This window comes from Hypanus sabinus, unplaced genomic scaffold (assembly GCF_030144855.1).
Source record: "Hypanus sabinus isolate sHypSab1 unplaced genomic scaffold, sHypSab1.hap1 H_4, whole genome shotgun sequence".
Lineage (NCBI taxonomy): Eukaryota > Metazoa > Chordata > Chondrichthyes > Myliobatiformes > Dasyatidae > Hypanus > Hypanus sabinus.
In genome coordinates this window covers 122796-143570 of record NW_026779045.1, presented here as the reverse complement: position 1 = coordinate 143570, position 20775 = coordinate 122796, and positions in this window count along the sequence as shown.

Genomic DNA, 20775 nt, shown 5'->3' with positions numbered 1-20775 from the left:
GAGTTGATATTCTGTCTGTAGATGGAGGGTCTGACTGTGAGGGACCATCTCACTATGTTGCAGATGATATTCAGTCTGCAGATGGAGGGTCTGACTGTGAGGGACCCTCTCACAGACTATGTTGGAGATGATATTCTGTCTGTAGATGGAAGGTCTGACTGTGAGGGACCCTCTCACAGACTATATTGGAGATGTTATTCTGTCTGTAGATGGAGGGTCTGACTGTGTGGACCCTCTCACAGACTGTTGGAGATGATATTCTGTCTGTAGATGGAGTGTCTGACTGTGATGGACCCTCTCACAGACTATGTTGAAGATGATATTCTGTCTGTAGATGGAGGGTCTGACTGTGTGGACACTCTCACAGACTATGTTGGAGATGATATTCTGTCTGTAGATGGTGGGTCTGACTGTGAGGGACCCTCTCACAGACTAAGTTGGAGTTGATATTCTGTCTGTAGATGGAGATTCCGACTGTGAGGGACCCTCTCACAGACTATGTTAGAGATGATATACAGTCTGCAGATGGAGGGTCTGACTGTGAGGGACCCTCTCACAGACTATGTTGGAGATGGTATTCTGTCTGTAGATGGAAGGTCTGACTGTGAGGGACCCTCTCACAGACTATATTGGAGATGTTATTCTGTCTGTAGATGGAGGGTCTGACTGTGTTGACCCTCTCACAGACTATGTTGCAGATGATATTCAGTCTGTAGATGGAGGGACTGACTGTGTGGACCCTCTCAGACTATGTTGGAGATGATATTCAATCTGTAGATGGAGGGTCTGACTGTGTGGACCCTCTCACAGACTATGTTGCAGATGATATTCAGTCTGTAGATGGAGGGTCTGACTGTGTGGACCCTCTCAGACTATGTTGGAGATGATATTCTGTCTGTAGATGTAGGGTCTGACTGTGTGGACCCTCTCACAGACTATGTTGGAGATGATATTCTGTCTGTAGATGGAGTGTCTGACTGTGAGGGACCCTCTCACAGACTATGTTGGAGATGATATTCTGTCTGTAGATGGAGGGTCTGACTGTGTGGACCCTCTCACAGACTATGTTGGAGATGATATTCTGTCTGTAGATGGTGGGTCTGACTGTGAGGGACCCTCTCACAGACTATGTTGGAGATGATATTCTGCCTGTAGATGGAGGGTCTGACTGTGAGCGACCCTCTCACAGACTATGTTGGAGATGATATTCTGTCTGTAGAAGGAGGGTCTGACTGTGAGGGACCCTCTCACAGACTATGTTGCAGATGATATTCAGTCTGTAGATGGAGGGTCTGACTGTGAGGGACCCTCTCACAGAGTATGTTGGAGATGATATTTTGTCTCTAGATGGAGGGTCTGACTGTGAGGGACCCTCTCACAGTCTATGTTGGAGATGATATTCCGTCTGTAGATGGAGGGTCTGACTGTGTGGACCCTCTCACAGACTATGTTGGAGATGATATTCTGTCTGTAGATGGTGGGTCTGACTGTGAGGGACCCTCTCACAGACTAAGTTGGAGTTGATATTCTGTCTGTAGATGGAGGGTCTGACTGTGAGGGACCATCTCACTATGTTGCAGATGATATTCAGTCTGCAGATGGAGGGTCTGACTGTGAGGGACCCTCTCACAGACTATGTTGGAGATGATATTCTGTCTGTAGATGGAAGGTCTGACTGTGAGGGACCCTCTCACAGATTATGTTGGAGATGATATTCTGTCTGTAGATGGAGTGTCTGTCTGTGAGGGACCCTCTCACAGACTATGTTGAAGATGATATTCTGTCTGTAGATGGAGGGACTGACTGTGTGGACCCTCTCACAGACTATGTTGGAGATGATATTCTGTCTGTAGATGGTGGGTCTGACTGTGAGGGACCCTCTCACAGATTATGTCGGAGATGATATTCTGCCTGTAGATGGAGGGACTGACTGTGAGGGACACTCTCACAGACTATGTTGCAGACGATATTCAGTCTGTAGATGGAGGGTGCGACTGTGAGGGACTCTCTCACAGACTATGATGGAGATGATATTTTGTCTGTAGATGTAGGGTCTGACTGTGAAGGACCATCTTACAGACTATGTTGCAGATGATGTTCAGTCTGTAGATGGAGGGTCTGACTGTGAGGGACCCACTCACAGACTATGTTGGGGATGATATTCTGTCTGCAGATGGAGGGTCTGACTGTGTGGACACTCTCACAGACTATGTTGGAGATGATATTCTGTCTGTAGATGGAGGGTCTGACTGTGAGGGACCCTCTCACAGACTATGTTGGAGATGATATTCTGTCTGCAGATGGAACGTCTGACTGTGAGGGACTCTCTCACAGACTATGATGGAGATGATATTCTATCTGTAGATGGAGGATCTGACTGTGAGGGACTCTCTCACAGACTATGATGGAGATGATATTTTGTCTGTAGATGGGGGGTCTGACTGTGAGGGACCATCTCACTATGTTGCCGATAATATTCAGTCTGCAGATGGAGGGTCTGACTGTGAGGGACCCTCTCACAGACTATGTTGGAGATGATATGCTGTCTGTAGATGAAAGGTCTGACTGTGTGGGACCTCTCACAGACTATATTGGAGATGTTATTCTGTCTGTAGATGGAGGGACTGACTGTGTGGACCCTCTCACAGACTATGTTGGAGATGATATTCTGTCTGTAGATGCAGTGTCTGACTGTGAGGGACCCTCTCACAGACTATGTTGAAGATGATATTCTGTCTGTAGATGGAGGGTCTGACTGTGTAGACCCTCTCACAGACTATGTTGGAGATGATATTCTGTCTGTAGATGGTGGGTCTGACTGTGAGGGACCCTCTCACAGATTATGTTGGAGATGATATTCAGCCTGTAGATGGAGGGTCTGACTGTGAGAGACCCTCTCACAGACTATGTTGGAGATGATATTCTGTCTGTAGATGCAGTGTCTGACTGTGTGGGACCCTCTCACAGACTATGTTGGAGATGATATTCTGCCTGTAGATGGAGGGTCTGACTGTGAGCGACCCTCTCACAGACTATGTTGGAGATGATATTCTGTCTGTAGAAGGAGGGTCTGACTGTGAGGGACCCTCTCACAGACTATGTTGCAGATGATATTCAGTCTGTAGATGGAGGGTCTGACTGTGAGGGACCCTCTCACAGAGTATGTTGGAGATGATATTTTGTCTGTAGATGGAGGGTCTGACTGTGAGGGACCCTCTCACAGTCTATGTTGGAGATGATATTCCGTCTGTAGATGGAGGGTCTGACTGTGTGGACCCTCTCACAGACTATGTTGGAGATGATATTCTGTCTGTAGATGGTGGGTCTGACTGTGAGGGACCCTCTCACAGACTAAGTTGGAGTTGATATTCTGTCTGTAGATGGAGGGTCTGACTGTGAGGGACCATCTCACTATGTTGCAGATGATATTCAGTCTGCAGATGGAGGGTCTGACTGTGAGGGACCCTCTCACAGACTATGTTGGAGATGATATTCTGTCTGTAGATGGAAGGTCTGACTGTGAGGGACCCTCTCACAGACTATATTGGAGATGTTATTCTGTCTGTAGATGGAGGGTCTGACTGTGTGGACCCTCTCACAGACTGTTGGAGATGATATTCTGTCTGTAGATGGAGTGTCTGACTGTGAGGGACCCTCTCACAGACTATGTTGAAGATGATATTCTGTCTGTAGATGGAGGGTCTGACTGTGTGGACACTCTCACAGACTATGTTGGAGATGATATTCTGTCTGTAGATGGTGGGTCTGACTGTGAGGGACCCTCTCACAGACTAAGTTGGAGTTGATATTCTGTCTGTAGATGGAGGTTCCGACTGTGAGGGACCCTCTCACAGACTATGTTAGAGATGATATACAGTCTGCAGATGGAGGGTCTGACTGTGAGGGACCCTCTCACAGACTATGTTGGAGATGGTATTCTGTCTGTAGATGGAAGGTCTGACTGTGAGGGACCCTCTCACAGACTATATTGGAGATGTTATTCTGTCTGTAGATGGAGGGTCTGACTGTGTTGACCCTCTCACAGACTATGTTGCAGATGATATTCAGTCTGTAGATGGAGGGACTGACTGTGTGGACCCTCTCAGACTATGTTGGAGATGATATTCAATCTGTAGATGGAGGGTCTGACTGTGTGGACCCTCTCACAGACTATGTTGCAGATGATATTCAGTCTGTAGATGGAGGGTCTGACTGTGTGGACCCTCTCAGACTATGTTGGAGATGATATTCTGTCTGTAGATGTAGGGTCTGACTGTGTGGACCCTCTCACAGACTATGTTGGAGCTGATATTCTGTCTGTAGATGGAGTGTCTGACTGTGAGGGACCCTCTCACAGACTATGTTGGAGATGATATTCTGTCTGTAGATGGAGGGTCTGACTGTGTGGACCCTCTCACAGACTATGTTGGAGATGATATTCTGTCTGTAGATGGTGGGTCTGACTGTGAGGGACCCTCTCACAGACTATGTTGGAGATGATATTCTGCCTGTAGATGGAGGGTCTGACTGTGAGCGACCCTCTCACAGACTATGTTGGAGATGATATTCTGTCTGTAGAAGGAGGGTCTGACTGTGAGGGACCCTCTCACAGACTATGTTGCAGATGATATTCAGTCTGTAGATGGAGGGTCTGACTGTGAGGGACCCTCTCACAGAGTATGTTGGAGATGATATTTTGTCTCTAGATGGAGGGTCTGACTGTGAGGGACCCTCTCACAGTCTATGTTGGAGATGATATTCCGTCTGTAGATGGAGGGTCTGACTGTGTGGACCCTCTCACAGACTATGTTGGAGATGATATTCTGTCTGTAGATGGTGGGTCTGACTGTGAGGGACCCTCTCACAGACTAAGTTGGAGTTGATATTCTGTCTGTAGATGGAGGGTCTGACTGTGAGGGACCATCTCACTATGTTGCAGATGATATTCAGTCTGCAGATGGAGGGTCTGACTGTGAGGGACCCTCTCACAGACTATGTTGGAGATGATATTCTGTCTGTAGATGGAAGGTCTGACTGTGAGGGACCCTCTCACAGATTATGTTGGAGATGATATTCTGTCTGTAGATGGAGTGTCTGTCTGTGAGGGACCCTCCCACAGACTATGTTGCAGATGATATTCAGTCTGTAGATGGAGGGTGTGACTGTGAGGGACTCTCTCACAGACTATGATGGAGATGATATTTTGTCTGTAGATGTAGGGTCTGACTGTGAAGGACCATCTTACAGACTATGTTGCAGATGATGTTCAGTCTGTAGATGGAGGGTCTGACTGTGAGGGACCCACTCACAGACTATGTTGGGGATGATATTCTGTCTGCAGATGGAGGGTCTGACTGTGTGGACCCTCTCACAGACTATGTTGGAGATGATATTCTGTCTGTAGATGGAGGGTCTGACTGTGAGGGACCCTCTCACAGACTATGTTGGAGATGATATTCTGTCTGCAGATGGAACGTCTGACTGTGAGGGACTCTCTCACAGACTATGATGGAGATGATATTCTATCTGTAGATGGAGGATCTGACTGTGAGGGACTCTCTCACAGACTATGATGGAGATGATATTTTGTCTGTAGATGGAGGGTCTGACTGTGAGGGACCATCTCACTATGTTGCCGATAATATTCAGTCTGCAGATGGAGGGTCTGACTGTGAGGGACCCTCTCACAGACTATGTTGGAGATGATATGCTGTCTGTAGATGAAAGGTCTGACTGTGTGGGACCTCTCACAGACTATATTGGAGATGTTATTCTGTCTGTAGATGGAGGGACTGACTGTGTGGACCCTCTCACAGACTATGTTGGAGATGATATTCTGTCTGTAGATGCAGTGTCTGACTGTGAGGGACCGTCTCACAGACTATGTTGAAGATGATATTCTGTCTGTAGATGGAGGGTCTGACTGTGTAGACCCTCTCACAGACTATGTTGGAGATGATATTCTGTCTGTAGATGGTGGGTCTGACTGTGAGGGACCCTCTCACAGATTATGTTGGAGATGATATTCAGCCTGTAGATGGAGGGTCTGACTGTGAGAGACCCTCTCACAGACTATGTTGGAGATGATATTCTGTCTGTAGATGCAGTGTCTGACTGTGAGGGACCCTCTCACAGACTATGTTGGAGATGATATTCTGCCTGTAGATGGAGGGTCTGACTGTGAGCGACCGTCTCACAGACTATGTTGGAGATGATATTCTGTCTGTAGAAGGAGGGTCTGACTGTGAGGGACCCTCTCACAGACTATGTTGCAGATGATATTCAGTCTGTAGATGGAGGGTCTGACTGTGAGGGACCCTCTCACAGAGTATGTTGGAGATGATATTTTGTCTGTAGATGGAGGGTCTGACTGTGAGGGACCCTCTCACAGTCTATGTTGGAGATGATATTCCGTCTGTAGATGGAGGGTCTGACTGTGTGGACCCTCTCACAGACTATGTTGGAGATGATATTCTGTCTGTAGATGGTGGGTCTGACTGTGAGGGACCCTCTCACAGACTAAGTTGGAGTTGATATTCTGTCTGTAGATGGAGGGTCTGACTGTGAGGGACCATCTCACTATGTTGCAGATGATATTCAGTCTGCAGATGGAGGGTCTGACTGTGAGGGACCCTCTCACAGACTATGTTGGAGATGATATTCTGTCTGTAGATGGAAGGTCTGACTGTGAGGGACCCTCTCACAGACTATATTGGAGATGTTATTCTGTCTGTAGATGGAGGGTCTGACTGTGTGGACCCTCTCACAGACTGTTGGAGATGATATTCTGTCTGTAGATGGAGTGTCTGACTGTGAGGGACCCTCTCACAGACTATGTTGAAGATGATATTCTGTCTGTAGATGGAGGGTCTGACTGTGTGGACACTCTCACAGACTATGTTGGAGATGATATTCTGTCTGTAGATGGTGGGTCTGACTGTGAGGGACCCTCTCACAGACTAAGTTGGAGTTGATATTCTGTCTGTAGATGGAGGTTCCGACTGTGAGGGACCCTCTCACAGACTATGTTAGAGATGATATACAGTCTGCAGATGGAGGGTCTGACTGTGAGGGACCCTCTCACAGACTATGTTGGAGATGGTATTCTGTCTGTAGATGGAAGGTCTGACTGTGAGGGACCCTCTCACAGACTATATTGGAGATGTTATTCTGTCTGTAGATGGAGGGTCTGACTGTGTTGACCCTCTCACAGACTATGTTGCAGATGATATTCAGTCTGTAGATGGAGGGACTGACTGTGTGGACCCTCTCAGACTATGTTGGAGATGATATTCAATCTGTAGATGGAGGGTCTGACTGTGTGGACCCTCTCACAGACTATGTTGCAGATGATATTCAGTCTGTAGATGGAGGGTCTGACTGTGTGGACCCTCTCAGACTATGTTGGAGATGATATTCTGTCTGTAGATGTAGGGTCTGACTGTGTGGACCCTCTCACAGACTATGTTGGAGATGATATTCTGTCTGTAGATGGAGTGTCTGACTGTGAGGGACCCTCTCACAGACTATGTTGGAGATGATATTCTGTCTGTAGATGGAGGGTCTGACTGTGTGGACCCTCTCACAGACTATGTTGGAGATGATATTCTGTCTGTAGATGGTGGGTCTGACTGTGAGGGACCCTCTCACAGACTATGTTGGAGATGATATTCTGCCTGTAGATGGAGGGTCTGACTGTGAGCGACCCTCTCACAGACTATGTTGGAGATGATATTCTGTCTGTAGATGGAAGGTCTGACTGTGAGGGACCCTCTCACAGACTATGTTGCAGATGATATTCAGTCTGTAGATGGAGGGACTGACTGTGTGGACCCTCTCAGACTATGTTGGAGATGATATTCAATCTGTAGATGGAGGGTCTGACTGTGTGGACCCTCTCACAGACTATGTTGCAGATGATATTCAGTCTGTAGATGGAGGGTCTGACTGTGTGGACCCTCTCAGACTATGTTGGAGATGATATTCTGTCTGTAGATGTAGGGTCTGACTGTGTGGACCCTCTCACAGACTATGTTGGAGCTGATATTCTGTCTGTAGATGGAGTGTCTGACTGTGAGGGACCCTCTCACAGACTATGTTGGAGATGATATTCTGTCTGTAGATGGAGGGTCTGACTGTGTGGACCCTCTCACAGACTATGTTGGAGATGATATTCTGTCTGTAGATGGTGGGTCTGACTGTGAGGGACCCTCTCACAGACTATGTTGGAGATGATATTCTGCCTGTAGATGGAGGGTCTGACTGTGAGCGACCCTCTCACAGACTATGTTGGAGATGATATTCTGTCTGTAGAAGGAGGGTCTGACTGTGAGGGACCCTCTCACAGACTATGTTGCAGATGATATTCAGTCTGTAGATGGAGGGTCTGACTGTGAGGGACCCTCTCACAGAGTATGTTGGAGATGATATTTTGTCTCTAGATGGAGGGTCTGACTGTGAGGGACCCTCTCACAGTCTATGTTGGAGATGATATTCCGTCTGTAGATGGAGGGTCTGACTGTGTGGACCCTCTCACAGACTATGTTGGAGATGATATTCTGTCTGTAGATGGTGGGTCTGACTGTGAGGGACCCTCTCACAGACTAAGTTGGAGTTGATATTCTGTCTGTAGATGGAGGGTCTGACTGTGAGGGACCATCTCACTATGTTGCAGATGATATTCAGTCTGCAGATGGAGGGTCTGACTGTGAGGGACCCTCTCACAGACTATGTTGGAGATGATATTCTGTCTGTAGATGGAAGGTCTGACTGTGAGGGACCCTCTCACAGATTATGTTGGAGATGATATTCTGTCTGTAGATGGAGTGTCTGTCTGTGAGGGACCCTCCCACAGACTATGTTGCAGATGATATTCAGTCTGTAGATGGAGGGTGTGACTGTGAGGGACTCTCTCACAGACTATGATGGAGATGATATTTTGTCTGTAGATGTAGGGTCTGACTGTGAAGGACCATCTTACAGACTATGTTGCAGATGATGTTCAGTCTGTAGATGGAGGGTCTGACTGTGAGGGACCCACTCACAGACTATGTTGGGGATGATATTCTGTCTGCAGATGGAGGGTCTGACTGTGTGGACCCTCTCACAGACTATGTTGGAGATGATATTCTGTCTGTAGATGGAGGGTCTGACTGTGAGGGACCCTCTCACAGACTATGTTGGAGATGATATTCTGTCTGCAGATGGAACGTCTGACTGTGAGGGACTCTCTCACAGACTATGATGGAGATGATATTCTATCTGTAGATGGAGGATCTGACTGTGAGGGACTCTCTCACAGACTATGATGGAGATGATATTTTGTCTGTAGATGGAGGGTCTGACTGTGAGGGACCATCTCACTATGTTGCCGATAATATTCAGTCTGCAGATGGAGGGTCTGACTGTGAGGGACCCTCTCACAGACTATGTTGGAGATGATATGCTGTCTGTAGATGAAAGGTCTGACTGTGTGGGACCTCTCACAGACTATATTGGAGATGTTATTCTGTCTGTAGATGGAGGGACTGACTGTGTGGACCCTCTCACAGACTATGTTGGAGATGATATTCTGTCTGTAGATGCAGTGTCTGACTGTGAGGGACCGTCTCACAGACTATGTTGAAGATGATATTCTGTCTGTAGATGGAGGGTCTGACTGTGTAGACCCTCTCACAGACTATGTTGGAGATGATATTCTGTCTGTAGATGGTGGGTCTGACTGTGAGGGACCCTCTCACAGATTATGTTGGAGATGATATTCAGCCTGTAGATGGAGGGTCTGACTGTGAGAGACCCTCTCACAGACTATGTTGGAGATGATATTCTGTCTGTAGATGCAGTGTCTGACTGTGAGGGACCCTCTCACAGACTATGTTGGAGATGATATTCTGCCTGTAGATGGAGGGTCTGACTGTGAGCGACCGTCTCACAGACTATGTTGGAGATGATATTCTGTCTGTAGAAGGAGGGTCTGACTGTGAGGGACCCTCTCACAGACTATGTTGCAGATGATATTCAGTCTGTAGATGGAGGGTCTGACTGTGAGGGACCCTCTCACAGAGTATGTTGGAGATGATATTTTGTCTGTAGATGGAGGGTCTGACTGTGAGGGACCCTCTCACAGTCTATGTTGGAGATGATATTCCGTCTGTAGATGGAGGGTCTGACTGTGTGGACCCTCTCACAGACTATGTTGGAGATGATATTCTGTCTGTAGATGGTGGGTCTGACTGTGAGGGACCCTCTCACAGACTAAGTTGGAGTTGATATTCTGTCTGTAGATGGAGGGTCTGACTGTGAGGGACCATCTCACTATGTTGCAGATGATATTCAGTCTGCAGATGGAGGGTCTGACTGTGAGGGACCCTCTCACAGACTATGTTGGAGATGATATTCTGTCTGTAGATGGAAGGTCTGACTGTGAGGGACCCTCTCACAGACTATATTGGAGATGTTATTCTGTCTGTAGATGGAGGGTCTGACTGTGTGGACCCTCTCACAGACTGTTGGAGATGATATTCTGTCTGTAGATGGAGTGTCTGACTGTGAGGGACCCTCTCACAGACTATGTTGAAGATGATATTCTGTCTGTAGATGGAGGGTCTGACTGTGTGGACACTCTCACAGACTATGTTGGAGATGATATTCTGTCTGTAGATGGTGGGTCTGACTGTGAGGGACCCTCTCACAGACTAAGTTGGAGTTGATATTCTGTCTGTAGATGGAGGTTCCGACTGTGAGGGACCCTCTCACAGACTATGTTAGAGATGATATACAGTCTGCAGATGGAGGGTCTGACTGTGAGGGACCCTCTCACAGACTATGTTGGAGATGGTATTCTGTCTGTAGATGGAAGGTCTGACTGTGAGGGACCCTCTCACAGACTATATTGGAGATGTTATTCTGTCTGTAGATGGAGGGTCTGACTGTGTTGACCCTCTCACAGACTATGTTGCAGATGATATTCAGTCTGTAGATGGAGGGACTGACTGTGTGGACCCTCTCAGACTATGTTGGAGATGATATTCAATCTGTAGATGGAGGGTCTGACTGTGTGGACCCTCTCACAGACTATGTTGCAGATGATATTCAGTCTGTAGATGGAGGGTCTGACTGTGTGGACCCTCTCAGACTATGTTGGAGATGATATTCTGTCTGTAGATGTAGGGTCTGACTGTGTGGACCCTCTCACAGACTATGTTGGAGATGATATTCTGTCTGTAGATGGAGTGTCTGACTGTGAGGGACCCTCTCACAGACTATGTTGGAGATGATATTCTGTCTGTAGATGGAGGGTCTGACTGTGTGGACCCTCTCACAGACTATGTTGGAGATGATATTCTGTCTGTAGATGGTGGGTCTGACTGTGAGGGACCCTCTCACAGACTATGTTGGAGATGATATTCTGCCTGTAGATGGAGGGTCTGACTGTGAGCGACCCTCTCACAGACTATGTTGGAGATGATATTCTGTCTGTAGAAGGAGGGTCTGACTGTGAGGGACCCTCTCACAGACTATGTTGCAGATGATATTCAGTCTGTAGATGGAGGGTCTGACTGTGAGGGACCCTCTCACAGAGTATGTTGGAGATGATATTTTGTCTCTAGATGGAGGGTCTGACTGTGAGGGACCCTCTCACAGTCTATGTTGGAGATGATATTCCGTCTGTAGATGGAGGGTCTGACTGTGTGGACCCTCTCACAGACTATGTTGGAGATGATATTCTGTCTGTAGATGGTGGGTCTGACTGTGAGGGACCCTCTCACAGACTAAGTTGGAGTTGATATTCTGTCTGTAGATGGAGGGTCTGACTGTGAGGGACCATCTCACTATGTTGCAGATGATATTCAGTCTGCAGATGGAGGGTCTGACTGTGAGGGACCCTCTCACAGACTATGTTGGAGATGATATTCTGTCTGTAGATGGAAGGTCTGACTGTGAGGGACCCTCTCACAGATTATGTTGGAGATGATATTCTGTCTGTAGATGGAGTGTCTGTCTGTGAGGGACCCTCTCACAGACTATGTTGAAGATGATATTCTGTCTGTAGATGGAGGGACTGACTGTGTGGACCCTCTCACAGACTATGTTGGAGATGATATTCTGTCTGTAGATGGTGGGTCTGACTGTGAGGGACCCTCTCACAGATTATGTTGGAGATGATATTCTGCCTGTAGATGGAGGGTCTGACTGTGAGGGACACTCTCACAGACTATGTTGCAGATGATATTCAGTCTGTAGATGGAGGGTGCGACTGTGAGGGACTCTCTCACAGACTATGATGGAGATGATATTTTGTCTGTAGATGTAGGGTCTGACTGTGAAGGACCATCTTACAGACTATGTTGCAGATGATGTTCAGTCTGTAGATGGAGGGTCTGACTGTGAGGGACCCACTCACAGACTATGTTGGGGATGATATTCTGTCTGCAGATGGAGGGTCTGACTGTGTGGACCCTCTCACAGACTATGTTGGAGATGATATTCTGTCTGTAGATGGAGGGTCTGACTGTGAGGGACCCTCTCACAGACTATGTTGGAGATGATATTCTGTCTGCAGATGGAACGTCTGACTGTGAGGGACTCTCTCACAGACTATGATGGAGATGATATTCTATCTGTAGATGGAGGATCTGACTGTGAGGGACTCTCTCACAGACTATGATGGAGGTGATATTTTGTCTGTAGATGGAGGGTCTGACTGTGAGGGACCATCTCACTATGTTGCCGATAATATTCAGTCTGCAGATGGAGGGTCTGACTGTGAGGGACCCTCTCACAGACTATGTTGGAGATGATATGCTGTCTGTAGATGAAAGGTCTGACTGTGTGGGACCTCTCACAGACTATATTGGAGATGTTATTCTGTCTGTAGATGGAGGGACTGACTGTGTGGACCCTCTCACAGACTATGTTGGAGATGATATTCTGTCTGTAGATGCAGTGTCTGACTGTGAGGGACCCTCTCACAGACTATGTTGAAGATGATATTCTGTCTGTAGATGGAGGGTCTGACTGTGTAGACCCTCTCACAGACTATGTTGGAGATGATATTCTGTCTGTAGATGGTGGGTCTGACTGTGAGGGACCCTCTCACAGATTATGTTGGAGATGATATTCAGCCTGTAGATGGAGGGTCTGATTGTGAGAGACCCTCTCACAGACTATGTTGGAGATGATATTCTGTCTGTAGATGGAGGGTCTGACTGTGAGGGACCCTCTCACAGACAATGTTGCAGATGATATTCAGTCTGTAGATGGAGGGTGTGACTGTGAGGGACTCTCTCACAGACTATGATGGAGATGATATTTTGTCTGTAGATGTAGGGTCTGACTGTGAAGGACCATCTTACAGACTATGTTGCAGATGATGTTCAGTCTGTAGATGGAGGGTCTGACTGTGAGGGACCCACTCACAGACTATGTTGGAGATGATATTCTGTCTGCAGATGGAGGGTCTGTCTGTGTGGACCCTCTCACAGACTATGTTGGAGATGATATTCTGTCTGTAGATGGAGTGTCTGACTGTGAGGGACCCTCTCACAGACTATGTTGGAGATGATATTCTGTCTGCAGATGGAACGTCTGACTGTGAGGGACTCTCTCACAGACTATGATGGAGATGATATTCTATCTGTAGATGGAGGATCTGACTGTGAGGGACTCTCTCACAGACTATGATGGAGATGATATTTTGTCTGTAGATGGAGGGTCTCACTGTGAGGGACCATCTCACTATGTTGCAGATGATATTCAGTCTGCAGATGGAGGGTCTGACTGTGAGGGACCCTCTCACAGACTATGTTGGAGATGATATTCTGTCTGTAGATGGAAGGTCTGACTGTGAGGGACCCTCTCACAGACTATATTGGAGATGTTATTCTGTCTGTAGATGGAGGGTCTGACTGTGTGGACCCTCTCACAGACTATGTTGGAGATGATATTCTGTCTGTAGATGGAGTGTCTGACTGTGAGGGACCCTCTCACAGACTATGTTGAAGATGATATTCTGTCTGTAGATGGAGGGTCTCACTGTGTGGACCCTCTCACAGACTATGTTGGAGATGATATTCTGTCTGTAGATGGTGGGTCTGACTGTGAGGGACCCTCTCACAGATTATGTTGGAGATGATATTCTGCCTGTAGATGAAGGGTCTGACTGTGAGAGACCCTCTCACAGACTATGTTGGAGATGATATTCTGTCTGTAGATGGAGGGTCTGACTGTGAAGGACCCTCCCACAGACTATGTTGCAGATGATATTCAGTCTGTAGATGGAGGGTGTGACTGTGAGGGACTCTCTCACAGACTATGATGGAGATGATATTTTGTCTGTAGATGTAGGGTCTGACTGTGAAGGACCATCTTACAGACTATGTTGCAGATGATGTTCAGTCTGTAGATGGAGGGTCTGACTGTGAGGGACCCACTCACAGACTATGTTGTAGATGATATTCTGTCTGCAGATGGAGGGTCTGACTGTGTGGACCCTCTCACAGACTATGTTGGAGATGATATTCTGTCTGTAGATGGAGTGTCTGACTGTGAGGGACCCTCTCACAGACTATGTTGGAGATGATATTCTGTCTGTAGATGGAGGGTCTGACTGTGTGGACCCTCTCACAGACTATGTTGGAGATGATATTCTGTCTGTAGATGGTGGGTCTGACTGTGAGGGACCCTCTCACAGACTAAGTTGGAGATGATATTCTGCCTGTAGATGGAGGGTCTGACTGTGAGGGACCCTCTCACAGACTATGTTGGAGCTGATATTCTGTCTGTAGATGGAGGGTCTGACTGTGAGGGACCCTCTCACAGACTATGTTGCAGATGATATTCTGTCTGTAGATGGAGGGTCTGACTGTGAGGGAACCTCTCACAGACTATGTTGGAGATGACTTTCTGTCTGTAGATGGAGGTTCCGACTGTGAGGGACCCTCTCACAGACTATGTTAGAGATGATATACAGTCTGCAGATGGAGGGTCTGACTGTGAGGGACCCTCTCACAGACTATGTTGGAGATGGTATTCTGTCTGTAGATGGAAGGTCTGACTGTGTGGACCCTCTCAGACTATGTTGGAGATGATATTCAATCGGTAGATGGAGGGTCTGACTGTGTGGACCCTCTCACAGACTATGTTGCAGATGATATTCAGTCTGTAGATGGAGGGTCTGACTGTGTGGACCCTCTCAGACTATGTTGGAGATGATATTCTGTCTGTAGATGTAGGGTCTGACTGTGTGGACCCTCTCACAGACTATGTTGGAGATGATATTCTGTCTGTAGATGGAGTGTCTGACTGTGAGGGACCCTCTCACAGACTATGTTGGAGATGATATTCTGTCTGTAGATGGAGGGTCTGACTGTGTGGACCCTCTCACAGACTATGTTGGAGATGATATTCTGTCTGTAGATGGTGGGTCTGACTGTGAGGGACCCTCTCACAGACTATGTTGGAGATGATATTCTGCCTGTAGATGGAGGGTCTGACTGTGAGCGACCCTCTCACAGACTATGTTGGAGATGATATTCTGTCTGTAGAAGGAGGGTCTGACTGTGAGGGACCCTCTCACAGACTATGTTGCAGATGATATTCAGTCTGTAGATGGAGGGTCTGACTGTGAGGGACCCTTTCACAGAGTATGTTGGAGATGATATTTTGTCTGTAGATGGAGGGTCTGACTGTGAGGGACCCTCTCACAGTCTATGTTGGAGATGATATTCCGTCTGTAGATGGAGGGTCTGACTGTGTGGACCCTCTCACAGACTATGTTGGAGATGATATTCTGTCTGTAGATGGTGGGTCTGACTGTGAGGGACCCTCTCACAGACTAAGTTGGAGTTGATATTCTGTCTGTAGATGGAGGGTCTGACTGTGAGGGACCATCTCACTATGTTGCAGATGATATTCAGTCTGCAGATGGAGGGTCTGACTGTGAGGGACCCTCTCACAGACTATGTTGGAGATGATATTCTGTCTGTAGATGGAATGTCTGACTGTGAGGGACCCTCTCACAGACTATATTGGGGATGTTATTCTGTCTGTAGATGGAGGGTCTGACTGTGTGGACCCTCTCACAGACTGATTGGAGATGATATTCTGTCTGTAGATGGAGTGTCTGACTGTGAGGGACCCTCTCACAGACTATGTTGAAGATGATATTCTGTCTGTAGATGGAGGGTCTGACTGTGTGGACACTCTCACAGACTATGTTGGAGATGATATTCTGTCTGTAGATGGTGGGTCTAACTGTGAGGGACCCTCTCACAGACTAAGTTGGAGTTGATATTCTGTCTGTAGATGGAGGGTCTGACTGTGAGGGAACCTCTCACAGACTATGTTGGAGATGTCGTTCTGTCTGTAGATGGAGGTTCCGACTGTGAGGGACCCTCTCACAGACTATGTTAGAGATGATATACAGTCTGCAGATGGAGGGTCTGACTGTGAGGGACCCTCTCACAGACTATGTTGGAGATGGTATTCTGTCTGTAGATGGAAGGTCTGACTGTGAGGGACCCTCTCACAGACTATATTGGAGATGTTATTCTGTCTGTAGATGGAGGGTCTGACTGTGTTGACCCTCTCACAGACTATGTTGCAGATGATATTCAGTCTGTAGATGGAGGGACTGACTGTGTGGACCCTCTCAGACTATGTTGGAGATGATATTCAATCTGTAGATGGAGGGTCTGACTGTGTGGACCCTCTCACAGACTATGTTGCAGATGATATTCAGTCTGTAGATGGAGGGTCTGACTGTGTGGACCCTCTCAGACTATGTTGGAGATGATATTCTGTCTGTAGATGTAGGGTCTGACTGTGTGGACCCTCTCACAGACTATGTTGGAGATGATATTCTGTCTGTAGATGGAGTGTCTGACTGTGAGGGACCCTCTCACAGACTATGTTGGAGATGATATTCTGTCTGTAGATGGATGGTCTGACTGTGTGGACCCTCTCACAGACTATGTTGGAGATGATATTCTGTCTGTAGATGGTGGGTCTGACTGTGAGGGACCCTCTCACAGACTATGTTGGAGATGATATTCTGCCTGTAGATGGAGGGTCTGACTGTGAGCGACCCTCTCACAGACTATGTTGGAGATGATATTCTGTCTGTAGAAGGAGGGTCTGACTGTGAGGGACCCTCTCACAGACTATGTTGCAGATGATATTCAGTCTGTAGATGGAGGGTCTGACTGTGAGGGACCCTCTCACAGAGTATGTTGGAGATGATATTTTGTCTCTAGATGGAGGGTCTGACTGTGAGGGACCCTCTCACAGTCTATGTTGGAGATGATATTCCGTCTGTAGATGGAGGGTCTGACTGTGTGGACCCTCTCACAGACTATGTTGGAGATGATATTCTGTCTGTAGATGGTGGGTCTGACTGTGAGGGACCCTCTCACAGACTAAGTTGGAGTTGATATTCTGTCTGTAGATGGAGGGTCTGACTGTGAGGGACCATCTCACTATGTTGCAGATGATATTCAGTCTGCAGATGGAGGGTCTGACTGTGAGGGTCCCTCTCACAGACTATGTTGGAGATGATATTCTGTCTGTAGATGGAAGGTCTGACTGTGAGGGACCCTCTCACAGATTATGTTGGAGATGATATTCTGTCTGTAGATGGAGTGTCTGTCTGTGAGGGACCCTCTCACAGACTATGTTGAAGATGATATTCTGTCTGTAGATGGAGGGACTGACTGTGTGGACCCTCTCACAGACTATGTTGGAGATGATATTCTGTCTGTAGATGGTGGGTCTGACTGTGAGGGACACTCTCACAGATTATGTTGGAGATGATATTCTGCCTGTAGATGGAGGGTCTGACTGTGAGAGACCCTCTCACAGACTATGTTGGAGATGATATTCTGTCTGTAGATGGAGGGTCTGACTGTGAGGGACACTCTCACAGACTATGTTGCAGATGATATTCAGTCTGTAGATGGAGGGTGCGACTGTGAGGGACTCTCTCACAGACTATGATGGAGATGATATTTTGTCTGTAGATGTAGGGTCTGACTGTGAAGGACCATCTTACAGACTATGTTGCAGATGATGTTCAGTCTGTAGATGGAGGGTCTGACTGTGAGGGACCCACTCACAGACTATGTTGGGGATGATATTCTGTCTGCAGATGGAGGGTCTGACTGTGTGGACCCTCTCACAGACTATGTTGGAGATGATATTCTGTCTGTAGATGGAGTGTCTGACTGTGAGGGACCCTCTCACAGACTATGTTGGAGATGATATTCTGTCTGCAGATGGAACGTCTGACTGTGAGGGACTCCCTCACAGTCTATGATGGAGATGATATTCTATCTGTAGATGGAGGATCTGACTGTGAGGGACTCTCTCACAGACTATGAGGGAGATGTTATTTTGTCTGGAGATGGAGGGTCTGACTGTGAGGGACCATCTCACTATGTTGCAGATGATATTCAGTCTGCAGATGGAGGGTCTGACAGTGAGGGACCCTCTCTCAGACTATGTTGGAGATGATATTCTGTCTGTAGATGGAAGGTCTGACTGTGAGGGACCCTCTCACAGACTATATTGGAGATGTTATTCTGTCTGTAGATGGAGGGTCTGACTGTGTGGACCCTCTCACAGACTATGTTGGAGATGATATTCTGTCTGTAGATGGAGTGTCTGACTGTGAGGGACCCTCTCACAGACTATATTGGAGATGATATTCCGTCTGTTAATGGAGGGTCTGACTGTGTGGACCCTCTCACAGACTATGTTGGAGATGATATTCTGTCTGTAGATGGTGGGTCTGACTGTGAGGGACCCTCTCACAGACTATGTTGGAGATGATATTCTGTCTGTAGATGGAGGGTCTGACTGTGAGAGACCCTCTCACAGATTATGTTGCAGATGATATTCAGTCGGTAGATGGAGGGTCTGACTGTGTGGACCCTCTCACAGACTATGTTGCAGATGATATTCAGTCTGTAGATGGAGGGTCTGACTGTGTGGACCCTCTCAGACTATGTTGGAGATGATATTCAGTCTGTAGATGGAGGGTCTGACTGTGTGGACCCTCTCACAGACTATGTTGCAGATGATCTTCAGTCTGTAGATGGAGGGTCTGACTGTGTGGACCCTCTCAGACTATGTTGGAGATGATATTCTGTCTGTAGAAGGAGGGTCTGACTGTGAGGGACCCTCTCACAGACTATGTTGCAGATGATATTCAGTCTGTAGATGGAGGGTCTGACTGTGAGGGACCCTCTCACAGAGTATGTTGGAGATGATATTTTGTCTCTAGATGGAGGGTCTGACTGTGAGGGACCCTCTCACAGTCTATGTTGGAGATGATATTCCGTCTGTAGATGGAGGGTCTGACTGTGTGGACCCTCTCACAGACTATGTTGGAGATGATATTCTGTCTGTAGATGGTGGGTCTGACTGTGAGGGACCCTCTCACAGACTAAGTTGGAGTTGATATTCTGTCTGTAGATGGAGGGTCTGACTGTGAGGGACCATCTCACTATGTTGCAGATGATATTCAGTCTGCAGATGGAGGGTCTGACTGTGAGGGTCCCTCTCACAGACTATGTTGGAGATGATATTCTGTCTGTAGATGGAAGGTCTGACTGTGAGGGACCCTCTCACAGATTATGTTGGAGATGATATTCTGTCTGTAGATGGAGTGTCTGTCTGTGAGGGACCCTCTCACAGACTATGTTGAAGATGATATTCTGTCTGTAGATGGAGGGACTGACTGTGTGGACCCTCTCACAGACTATGTTGGAGATGATATTCTGTCTGTAGATGGTGGGTCTGACTGTGAGGGACACTCTCACAGATTATGTTGGAGATGATATTCTGCCTGTAGATGGAGGGTCTGACTGTGAGAGACCCTCTCACAGACTATGTTGGAGATGATATTCTGTCTGTAGATGGAGGGTCTGACTGTGAGGGACACTCTCACAGACTATGTTGCAGATGATATTCAGTCTGTAGATGGAGGGTGCGACTGTGAGGGACTCTCTCACAGACTATGATGGAGATGATATTTTGTCTGTAGATGTAGGGTCTGACTGTGAAGGACCATCTTACAGACTATGTTGCAGATGATGTTCAGTCTGTAGATGGAGGGTCTGACTGTGAGGGACCCACTCACAGACTATGTTGGGGATGATATTCTGTCTGCAGATGGAGGGTCTGACTGTGTGGACCCTCTCACAGACTATGTTGGAGATGATATTCTGTCTGTAGATGGAGTGTCTGACTGTGAGGGACCCTCTCACAGACTATGTTGGAGATGATATTCTGTCTGCAGATGGAACGTCTGACTGTGAGGGACTCCCTCACAGTCTATGATGGAGATGATATTCTATCTGTAGATGGAGGATCTGACTGTGAGGGACTCTCTCACAGACTATGAGGGAGATGTTATTTTGTCTGGAGATGGAGGGTCTGACTGTGAGGGACCATCTCACTATGTTGCAGATGATATTCAGTCTGCAGATGGAGGGTCTGACAGTGAGGGACCCTCTCTCAGACTATGTTGGAGATGATATTCTGTCTGTAGATGGAAGGTCTGACTGTGAGGGACCCTCTCACAGACTATATTGGAGATGTTATTCTGTCTGTAGATGGAGGGTCTGACTGTGTGGACCCTCTCACAGACTATGTTGGAGATGATATTCTGTCTGTAGATGGAGTGTCTGACTGTGAGGGACCCTCTCACAGACTATATTGGAGATGATATTCCGTCTGTTAATGGAGGGTCTGACTGTGTGGACCCTCTCACAG